This window comes from Micromys minutus, assembly GCF_963924665.1.
Source record: "Micromys minutus genome assembly, chromosome: 30".
Taxonomy (NCBI): Eukaryota; Metazoa; Chordata; class Mammalia; order Rodentia; family Muridae; genus Micromys; species Micromys minutus.
Window position 1 is genome coordinate 14832127 of NC_137965.1, and position 10495 is coordinate 14842621.

Below are 10495 nucleotides of genomic sequence, written 5' to 3' on the forward strand. Positions count from 1 at the left end.
CTCTCTCTCTTTTTGAGAAAACCAGTTTTGTTATCACTGCCCAGATAGTATGTAGGATTATGTCCCAACTGGCCAGATCTTCTAAAGAACATCCACATAACATTTCTTTCATGTTTCAAGAGATGAAAATAACTGTACAAACATACACAAGACGGTGGTCATGAGAAAAAAAATCTATGTGTAGGATTTTATCCCATCTGAAGCTTTAATATATTTGAAAAGTAGAATTCGTGAACTAAAAAATAATGTCCTCCTATAGTCCTGTCAAGTTTAATGGAGGTGGGTTTAATCTGATCACAACACTAACACCAGAATCACTGATCTGATGTTTACCAAAAAATCGTATTTTTCAATAAATTAAAGTCATTGCAACATCCATGCAAGCTAGAATACTAGCTGTTTGGTGAACAAGGACCCAATATCAGAGCAATTCTATAAAGTCCAGAGTTGATTATCTTTCAAACGGGATCTATTCCACACATTGGAGACGTGAAACCCAAACCCATCCCTCTTTGTGTGTGGGTTTGAGATCTTGCCATTTCATACAGAGCATCATTATGAACCAACCAAACCCTCCAAAACTCCCATGGACTAAAACACCAACCTTTGTGCACACATTGAGAGACCTATTGATCCAGTTGTATGTAGCTGAAGATCGCAGTGTCTGGTATCAATGTGAGAAGAGGCTTTTGGTCCAGGGAGGGCATGTTTTCCCAATGTAGGAGAATGACAAGGCACTGGGGTGGAGAGGGGGATTAGTATCAGAGTGCACCTTTGTAAAGGCAAATGGAGGGGGAGGGGGGATGGGATCGGGGCAGGGGTGGGAGGGATAACATCTCAAATGTAAATACAGAGTATCTAATAAAAAATGAGGAAAAAAGATTTCGAAAAACTTCTGGTTGCTTCAAAGTCTTGTAACTCTCTTCTTCAACGGAGCTACAGCCAGCTTTGTCTTCATGCTCAAAGCCCGTTAACTTCCTAAATTTGACGTCTTGGTCCTTGTTTCCAAAATTCAATTTCCCCCAATATTTTAGCAGACTGAGTGAGATTTGTCGCCTTCTTTCTTGCCTTGCCAGAGCATTTTCCTCCTTTTCCTCTTGCTCAGCAGATTTCGCTGGATTCACAGCTGCTGGGTGTATAGTAGCCGGGCACAGCTCTGCCGGTCTCTGCCGAGGCTTGAGCTTCCAGGGCTGCCATCTGAGCTGCCACGGCTACCTGAGGAGTAACCTGCGTTCCTGATGTCAGCAGGGCAGGAACACTCAGAACAGAACCTCTGGTGGTTGAAGCCGCTGCGGCCATTTCTTGTTTTTGTTTTTTCAACCATTTCCTTTCCTCTTTGTTCCTGTAATTTCTTTGCCCTTTCTAATCTCTTAGAGAATGCTTCTCGGGCATCCATTGCTGTGTTTGTGCCTCTGAAGGGAGGTGGACTAGGTACCCGGCTTAGGCTTCTGCCAAATCTTCTTGGTTTTTCAATTCTCTTCTTTCTGTCTCGACTTCGACTCCTTTTTCTGCTTCTGCTTCAAGTCCTGTGCCTGTGTCTGATATTGATTGGGAACATGTTCTGATCCTTCGATTTCTATCCCCGCTTCTAGATCTTGATTTCTTCCTGTCTCTCCTTCTGGATCGAGATTTTCCCCGATTCCTACTCCTTGACCAAGACTTCCTTTCCCTGTTTCTACTTCGATGGCGCCTTTCCCGCGATCTAGACCCCGAGTGACTTCTGCCCCGTGACGACTTCCTTTCTTTGCGTTTATGTCTGTCCTCAGGGTTCTCAGATGAATTTAATCGCTCTCTTCCTTTGTCAGAAGAATCGCTCTTTGTCACTGTGCTCCCCAGACTCTCGTCTCTTAGAGGACTCATCTTTGGATTCTTACCTCCTTGATTCTGCTCCGGCTCCTGTCCTTCCATCATTATCTGATTTTTGTTTTCTTTCTCTTGACCTCGACCTTGAATAATGATGTTTTGAGGCTCTAGGAGGAATAGATATATCTGACTGTTCTTTTCTCTATGCGGTGATGTCTTTTCTGAGGCTACTCCATCTGGTTCTGTATCTACAGGCACCATTGTTTTTGAGTCCCGGCCGCCTCTGCTTCCTTCACTCAACAGTACTCCTCCAAACATTCTCATAGGTTCCCCCTCGGTTCTCTTTCAAAGTCATGGACTGTTACATGCATATATACATTCCTAAATATTAATTAATCCGCATTAATTGGTTTTACAGATATATTTCTATATAATGTGTATAATATACTTGTTCCTAAATTAACCTGTTCAGTTCACATAATATTAGACATGTACTTTCAGGGCTACCATTTGGCATTAGATAACCAAATGGGTGTTCTTCCCTGGGAAAGACTATCTCTTCCAATCTCAGCATTTCTCAGTTACCTGTAGTTCTTTGTGTGAGGGTGAATAGCTCTTGCGGCATTGGATGATCACTTTCACAGAAGAAATGTAAATTGCAAAGCAGCATGTTTGACTGTGGTTTTTCAATGGGAGAAAAATGAGTCCTGTCTGTCTGCCTGTCTCTCTGTATGTGTAAAGGAAGAGGTATGACATTGACTATCCTTGAACAACTGCGGAGGTTTCAGGTTAAGGGCTGGCAGAGACCCATGCCTTTATCCCCTCATTAATCACCAGAGGGGCTTCTCTCCTCTTGTACACATAAAGACAGGGATTGCTAATTAACTTATAAATTATTCCATAGCTCAGCTTCTTCAGAGTGGAGAATCCCATTCCAATAGTCCCAAGCCAGCAAGCATCCTTACTGTTTTTATTTTAAGTGTTCTTTCTTGCTCCAGCAACGGAGTAAGAATGTACCAATAACAAATTACCATTCTAGATGTTCCTACTTCTCTTGGCAGTTCGCTTTTTGTGGAAGGTTTAGCTCGATGAAAGATGGGTGAAAGACGCTGTTACCTTCTACCCGCTGTGTTCTCAGTCAAGTGTATTTAGTTGACTTTTTGTCTGCTTACTCAGAACTTTTCATCTATTTGTTGACCCTGATAGTATTTAACCTGGTGACAACATTCTTTCTCCAGCTACTATTTTATACGAACACTTTGATTTTGTTCTTCTCTAATTGCCTCTCGTCAAGGGGTTCAGATTGGGCAATTCTGAGCCAAAGTGGCTTCTCTGAGAGTGTGTCTATTTCAGACAGAACCTTTGCAGTAGCCCTGGTGGGTAGGGTAACTTTGTAAAAAGAAAAAGTGTCGCACCTCCTTACAAGTTGTGTTCCTGGTTAGTTTTTACTTGGAGATTTGAAGCATCTTCCTAGTTTAGTTAGCTGGCATAACTTTGCATTGCCCAGATCTGGTTTTCTGCCTGGAACATTTGGTACCAAACCGTTCGTTTCCCTCAGATTGAAATTCCGGTCTCCTGTATGGTCTCCACCAAGTCCCTCTTATTTCCTGCTGGCATTCCGGCATTCCGAGCCCCTCCTTGCTCATGCTGGTTTTCTCCTTGTTCCTCTCCTCAGAATTTAGGGAACCCTGGTGCGTTCACCTGCTGCTCAGACGGAGGGTGATGCTTTTAGCCTGCAATCCAACTGGGCTTGACCCCTAGGTTTCAAATTCTCATTTTGCTCCCATAACCAGCTACAAAGACAACATTTTTCAAAGTATTGGCTTTGGTGACTCAACCCCACTATTGGAAGGGAAATGTCCTGGAAAGCAAGAGCAATTTTACAACAACACAGTAAAGGGAACACGTAGTCCCTAGCACTGTTCCCAGTGTCCCTTGTGTCCTTTTCGGTCAGACCAAGGCACCTCATGCTTTGTTCAGAAGGGACTCTGTCTTCTCCTGGGTCTCACACATGTCTTTTCTTGCTGCTTCTCAAAAGCACAAATTCCTGACCTACAACTGCCTCCTCCAAAGATACACAGACAGAAACTAGAGCAAAATGGGGGCAAAACAGTCTCTTGTTGAGGTTCGAAGCAATTATACATTAATTAAACAAAACAAGGTCTCATGTATTCTGGGCTGGCCTTCCACTTGCTATGTAGCCAAGGATAGCCTTGGAAGCCCCCCCCCCCCCCCATCATCCTGGTTCTAGCTCCCAAGTGACAGAATTACAGTTGCACCACCACACTTGGCTGAGTTCACACCTTTTAGCTTGACACAGAAACAGGTGTGACTATTTCCCCCCCCCCCCCCCCCGTCTCTTTAAAAATTTTTTTCCTAATGGCGATTGGCACAAATGCCTGTGGATTTGAGGCCACCAGCAGGATCTGTGTTCACCCAAATCATCTAGTGCTGCTGTTTGTTGATGCTCCAGACATTATACTCTATCCTAGACCAAGACAACACTGCAAATGTTCTAAGTATTTTTAGAGCAGATGTGGACTCAGTGGATGATAAAGGATGGGCCAGAGGAATTCACAGAGGAGGTACATTATTGTTCTTAAACATGACATGCTTTGGGAAAGTGGGTCTCTCAGGGATGAACTTCAATGCTCAGAGGGAGACGAAAAACAACGACGGGAGATTAATAGAAGCCACTGGACTCCTTGGTTCCTCATCACACTCAGCAATGGACAGGGCGAGACTTCATGGTGGAGATGGTGATTTGGTGCCCAGCACCAGAGAATGGGATTCTGAAGGTGTGTGGTCAAGGGAACCGGGGCCACATCATACTTCTGTGTTTAAACGGTTTTGAAGGTGGGCACGTCACTGTTTTCGTCCAGCAGAAGCTAGTCAGTGGGTTCCCTTGAAGCGGAGGTAGAAACAAGGGGGTGTCCCGGAGAGCCCTTGGGAAGAGATAGACATTTCATAGAGAAAGTTTCAGCAGTATGATTTATAAATTACTTAAAAGGAGATCAACTAGGTAAATAAAAGGTGGGGTACAATAATGAGATACAGGGGAATTTGTGACAATTTAACAGAGAAAGGAGTTGGGAGGTACATAAAATGTTAAAAAAGGTAGTCACAATGAAGCATAGATAGTTCTGTTCTCCCAAAGCATCTCCAAATGTGTGGGAATAGTGAGATCCTAACCTCAGACAGGACCAGACCATGCTGAGGGGGATTGGCAGCATAATGGTGGGGCCCACAGCCCTAAGGCTCATGTTCTCACATGTAGGCAAATAAACACTTTGAGGAACTCTGAGAAGGTGCCATCGGTAAGCAAGGAGAGGCTTCACCATGAATGAACCCTGGAGACACCTTGATCTTGAATCGTGCCTCCAGATCTGTGAAAGAATGAACTGATATGCAGGCCCGACGTGGTACAGACCTAGAGACTGAAAACCACGAGTGAATGCGCAGAGCTGGAACCATAGCAGTCTGAGGGGGCGGGTGTTGTGGGAGTACTAGGGAACCTCCTTCAGAATTTGTGGAAAAAGATCTCAACAACGAAGTGGGGGAAATTTAAGATGTGGGATGCAGAGATTTGGAGTATATCTTTTTTATGGGAAAATGACACCAAAAATAGTACCTAGACAACATTTACAATAATAACTTATGATATTTAAATGACAAAATTGCAAAGATTACTCATAAAGCGGCTCCTTATGAGAAAACATATTTATGAGACTGATAACTTCCTTTCGTCTCTCAATGTCGTGCAGGTTCAAGGTTAAAGAATCTTCTAAACGTTGGTTCTCACCGTGTGTTGGATGTCTCAGGGCACATTGTGGGTATCGTACACTTTTGAGAGAGACACAGGGATACTGGGCATGTTTTGGGCACCGTGGATTCCATTCTTCAATGTCGTCCATGACTAGGACTTTAGACAGTGTACTATTCCTTCTTATGATATTATATTGTTGTGAAACCTGACTCCTGGTGGATACATGGATCAAAGAAAGAACACATCTCACATGAAAGTTACTGAAGAACAAGAAGCAAGGCTGGAGTTGTCCAGTCTGAGGTTTACAGTGCTTTGTGCAAGAATACGAACCACATTATTATGCTTTCTGAATAGCTTACGGGTTATTATTAAGTAACATACTTATATAATATATAACATATATGATTATTAAGTATATACTGCATTGCCTTTTCAGATAATAAATACAATAGGATCAGTTTAAATCCATCCACTAAAGTTTCTTTCTGCATGTTTTATTGAGACAATACCATGTTCTAAGTGAGTCTAAGGTGGCAAGCTGATTTTTATTATGCCAAGAATTTCCAAGACATTATACTGATACCCTTAGCTTATTTAGGAAAACTTTTCGGAGTCATAAAAGTATGATTTTCAATACGGCTAAGGTACAATCTGAAATTGAAAGAAAAAAATGGATATATATAGTTAGCTTCCTTTGATTTATTTTTAGATTCAAAGGCAAAATGGGTGCTAAAAAATGCAACAAAACATGTTGCTTTCGTTGCATTAGTGGTGAGTTCAATGACAGAAACTTATGCAATAAAATATTTTAAATGTCTAGGATTATTGATATTTTCCTTTTACTGCAAAGAGCTACTTAGAGCCAATCATTTTAGTAACACAATGTTAATTATTTTATAAATATCAAGATATAAGGGGTTTGGCATGCATGCTTGGCTTTTATTTTTACAAATTCATTTATCAAGTTATTTTGAGATATCTAGGTTGTACCGTATGAAACCAAAAATGGTACCACGAACAAAACCAAAACCCCAAATGTACGGATTTAAGATTTATGAGACAAATGAATGCCAAAGGTTAGTGCAAAACTCAGAAAAATATTAAGATGACAGTAAGATCGTGGGCTTTCTCGGGTCATGTTTGAAAGTCGGGACGAGCAGAATTGGAACAGGACGCTTGGATTCTTTCTCTAAATCGGTAGTTTTTAACTTGTGGGTTGCAACCCCTCTGGGGGCCAAATGTCCAATGTCCTGCCTGTCAGACATTAAATCACAATTCACAACAGTAGCAAAAGGACAGTTAAAAAGTAGCAAGGAATAGTTTTATGGTTGTGGGTCGCCACAACTTGAGGGACTGTATTAAAGGGTTGTAACATTAGGGATGCTGAGAACCGCTGTTCTAAATTGAACAGCACAACCTTGCTAACATGAGTAGGGGTTTTCTCCTCTTCAGGGGTTTCCCCTACTGCCCTGTGATTTGGTTAAGAACAACTGGGGATTTAACTTGAGCACACCACGCCAGATTCCCAATCAAAACACCTGGCTTCTGCTTCCTGTGTTAAAATACTTAGAGATGCGCTGTAGAGACCAGCTGGCTGTGAGGCGTTTTAGATTGTGTCCAGTTAACAGTCCTGCTGACCTCACTTAGACTTAAGGAAAAGCAGCAGATGAGACCGAAGAGCTCCCCATGGCCGAGTTAGCTGTGGACTGTACAGCTTTCAGGGCAGGCGTGGGCGTGTAGCCTCTGGTCTGCCAAATCACAGGGACCTGACTCAAAGAATACCTGAGCAGCTTATTGTCTTCAAGACCAACTGCTGGGTATGGAGCCAAGGATAAAGAAAGAAAGAGCTCTCTCTCTCTCTCTCTCTGTGTGTGTGTGTGAGAATGTGGGTGTATGTGTGTGTGAGTGTGTGAGTGTATGTGTGCATGTGTGTAAGTGTGGGTGTATGTGTGTGTGAGTGTGTGTGTATGTGTGAGTGTGGGTGTATGTGTGTGTGAGTGTGTGTGTGAGTGTGTGTGTATGTGTGAGTGTGGGTGTATGTGTGTGTGAGTGTGTGTGTATGTGTGTGTGTGGGTGTGAGTGTGGGTGTATGTGTGTGTGTGTATGTGTGAGTGTGTGTGGGTGTATGTGTGTGTATGTGAGTGTGTGTGTATGTGTGTGTATGTGTATGTGTGTGTATGTGTGTGTACACATCCACTGAGTGCTGTATAGGCACACACAGGACCATATCTTACAGGGAATCTATGGCTCGGTCACTTCCTACTGCTGCCCATGTGGACATCCTGTGTGTCTGTGTGTCCATCTTGAAGGCACATATAAATTAAAGCACAATTATTTTACTAGCATGAACACTAGGTCTCATGGTTACACTAAGTCTAAATGAAGAGAAAGTAAGGGATAGCCTTGGAATCATTGGTACAGGAGACAACTTCCTGAAGATACTCATAGTCAGGCACTAAGGTCAACAATTGATGGCACCCAATGAAATGGAAAAGCCACAAGGCAAAAAACTATCAGCTGGACAAAACGACAGCCTACAGATTTCAAAAAAATCTTTACCAACCCAACATCGGACAGAGGGCTAATATCTAAAATACATAAAGAATTCAAGACGTTAGACACCAGCAATCCCAAATAACCCAAATAAAAAATGGGGTACAGAGCTACAGAGAATTCTCAACAGAGGAATCTCAAATGACTGAGATGCACTTAAAGAAATGTTCAAAGTCCTTTGTCATGTTCATAGCAGCTTTATTCATAATATCCTGAAACTGGAAAAAACTCAGATGTTCCCCATCTAAAGAACTGGATAAAGAAAATGTGGTACATCTACACAGTGGAATACTACTCAGCTATAAGGACATCATGAAACGAAACTTACAGGTAGATGGATAGAAATAGAAAATATTTTTCTAAAAACATGCATGGTATGTACTCTCTGATTAGTGGACATTCGCCATAAATTCAGGACAATTATGCTATAATCAACAGACCCAAAGAAGCCAAAAAAAAAAAAAAAAAAAAAAAAAAAAAAAGAACCTAAAGAAGGTTCATGTTTGGTTGCTTGTGGATTCTTAAAGATGCTTCATACTCAGAAGAAGAAATACACTAGACTTCAGGGGTAAATGCAGGGAGAGAATTGGTGTGAGAGAGGATTAGGAAGGGAACAGAGCAGGAGGATACTCAGACCCGGGTTTGGGGTAAATGTGGCAGCAGAGGACATCTCTAGAAAGTGCCACAGACTTGAGACAGGGAATGGGAGGGAGAGGAGACTCTACTTGAGACTCCTAACAGTGGGAGATTTACAGCCTGAAGTGGCCACCTCCTGAAGCCAGGCAGGAACCCCAGTGGAGAGATAAGGACAGCAACTCCCCCACAAAACCTTCCACCCAACTTGTGTCCTACCTGCAAGATAAGCAGGGACAAAGATGGACCAGAGACTGAGGGAATGTCCAACCAATGACTGGCCCACTTGTGTCTGGCCCAACTTGAGACCCATCCCACAGGCAAGAACCAGTCCCTGAGACTTTTAATGATACTGCTATGCTTGCAGACAGGAGCTGAGCATACCTATCCTCTGAGAGGCTCCACCCACCCAGGAGCTGGTAGAAACAGATGCAGACACCCTTCAGATGGGGCTCTAGGAGTCTTATGGGAGAGCCGGGGGAAGGACTTAGAGACTTGAAGGGAAAAGGAACTCTATAGGTAGACCAATGGAGTCAGCTAACCTTGACGCACGAGACTGAACCAAAAGAGCAAGCGTGAACCTAGAGCAGATGTACAGCTTGGTCTTCACGTGAGTCCCCCAACAGCTGGAGTGGGGTTGTTGCCTGCCTCTTCGTCCTATTCCCCTGAACTGGGCTGCTTTATTTGACCTCAGAGGGAGAGGATACACCTAGGCCTGCCCTGACTTGATGTGCCAGAGTGGGGGTGAAACCCAAGGGGGGAGGGCTCCTCCTTCTCAGGGGAAAAGGGGTTGGGGGAGGGGCTGTAGGGGAGGCTGTGAGGAGGGGAGGTCTGTGATCTGAACATAAAGTGAATAAATAAAAACTAAAAAAATAAGAAAAAGCTAATCATATAGATTTTTAAGTCCCACACAAAGAAACCTTTGTCTGCTAGTCTTTATTGTTGTTTCCGGTCAGTCTATAGTTCAGCCTGGCCTGGGGTTATACCATACAGTCTGGAGTTATACCATACAGACTGGGGTTATACCATACAGTCTGGGGTTATACCATACAGACTGGGGTTATACCATACAGTCTGGGGTTATACCATACAGTCTGGGGTTATACCATACAGACTGGGGTTATACCATACAGACTGGGGTTATACCATACAGTCTGGGGTTATACCATACAGTCTGGGGTTATACCATACAGACTGGGGTTATACCATACAGTCTGGGGTTATACCATACAGACTGGGGTTATACCATACAGTCTGGGGTTATACCATACAGTCTGGGATTATACCATACAGACGGGGGTTATACCATACAGACTGGGGTTATAGCAGACTAGCTGGGTTCGAATTCATGGCAACTCCCCTGTCCACACCTTTCCAAGTCATTGTGCAAGCTTTTTGCTCACTTTCAAATTCAATTCAGAACATCTTGAAATTCAATTTAAATTTAAACTGCGCACGAAAGGAACTTGGATTGTGTTTCCTTGTCTCACACACAGGCAGCCCTGGGTCCCATGCCCAGCTATGTATATGTTAGCATGTCTTTCCCCCCCCACAGGAATTTCATATTAGGAGTATTTAAGGAAGAACTTCCAGAGCACACCAATGGGGGCGCGTAAGATCTTGTCACATCTCTTTTACATGTGACTGAGGACCAATCACATTTGTTAAATGTGAAATAAGACCTGAACACATTAACATAGTCCACAGTTCTATTAATGGAAACTTATTAATGACCAGATT

General features: G+C 43.0%; 1 pseudogene across 1 annotated transcript; it reads right to left on the reverse strand.

The window, feature by feature from the left end:
• Nucleotides 1-458: 458 nt before the first annotated feature.
• LOC308439734 (arginine/serine-rich coiled-coil protein 2-like) lies at nt 459-2064 on the reverse strand (annotated as a pseudogene). Its single transcript has 2 exons — nt 879-2064; nt 459-554 (listed from the first exon to the last, which is right to left on the reverse strand). The product of its transcript is annotated as an arginine/serine-rich coiled-coil protein 2-like (transcript).
• Between the last annotated feature and the right edge of the window lie 8431 nt (nt 2065-10495).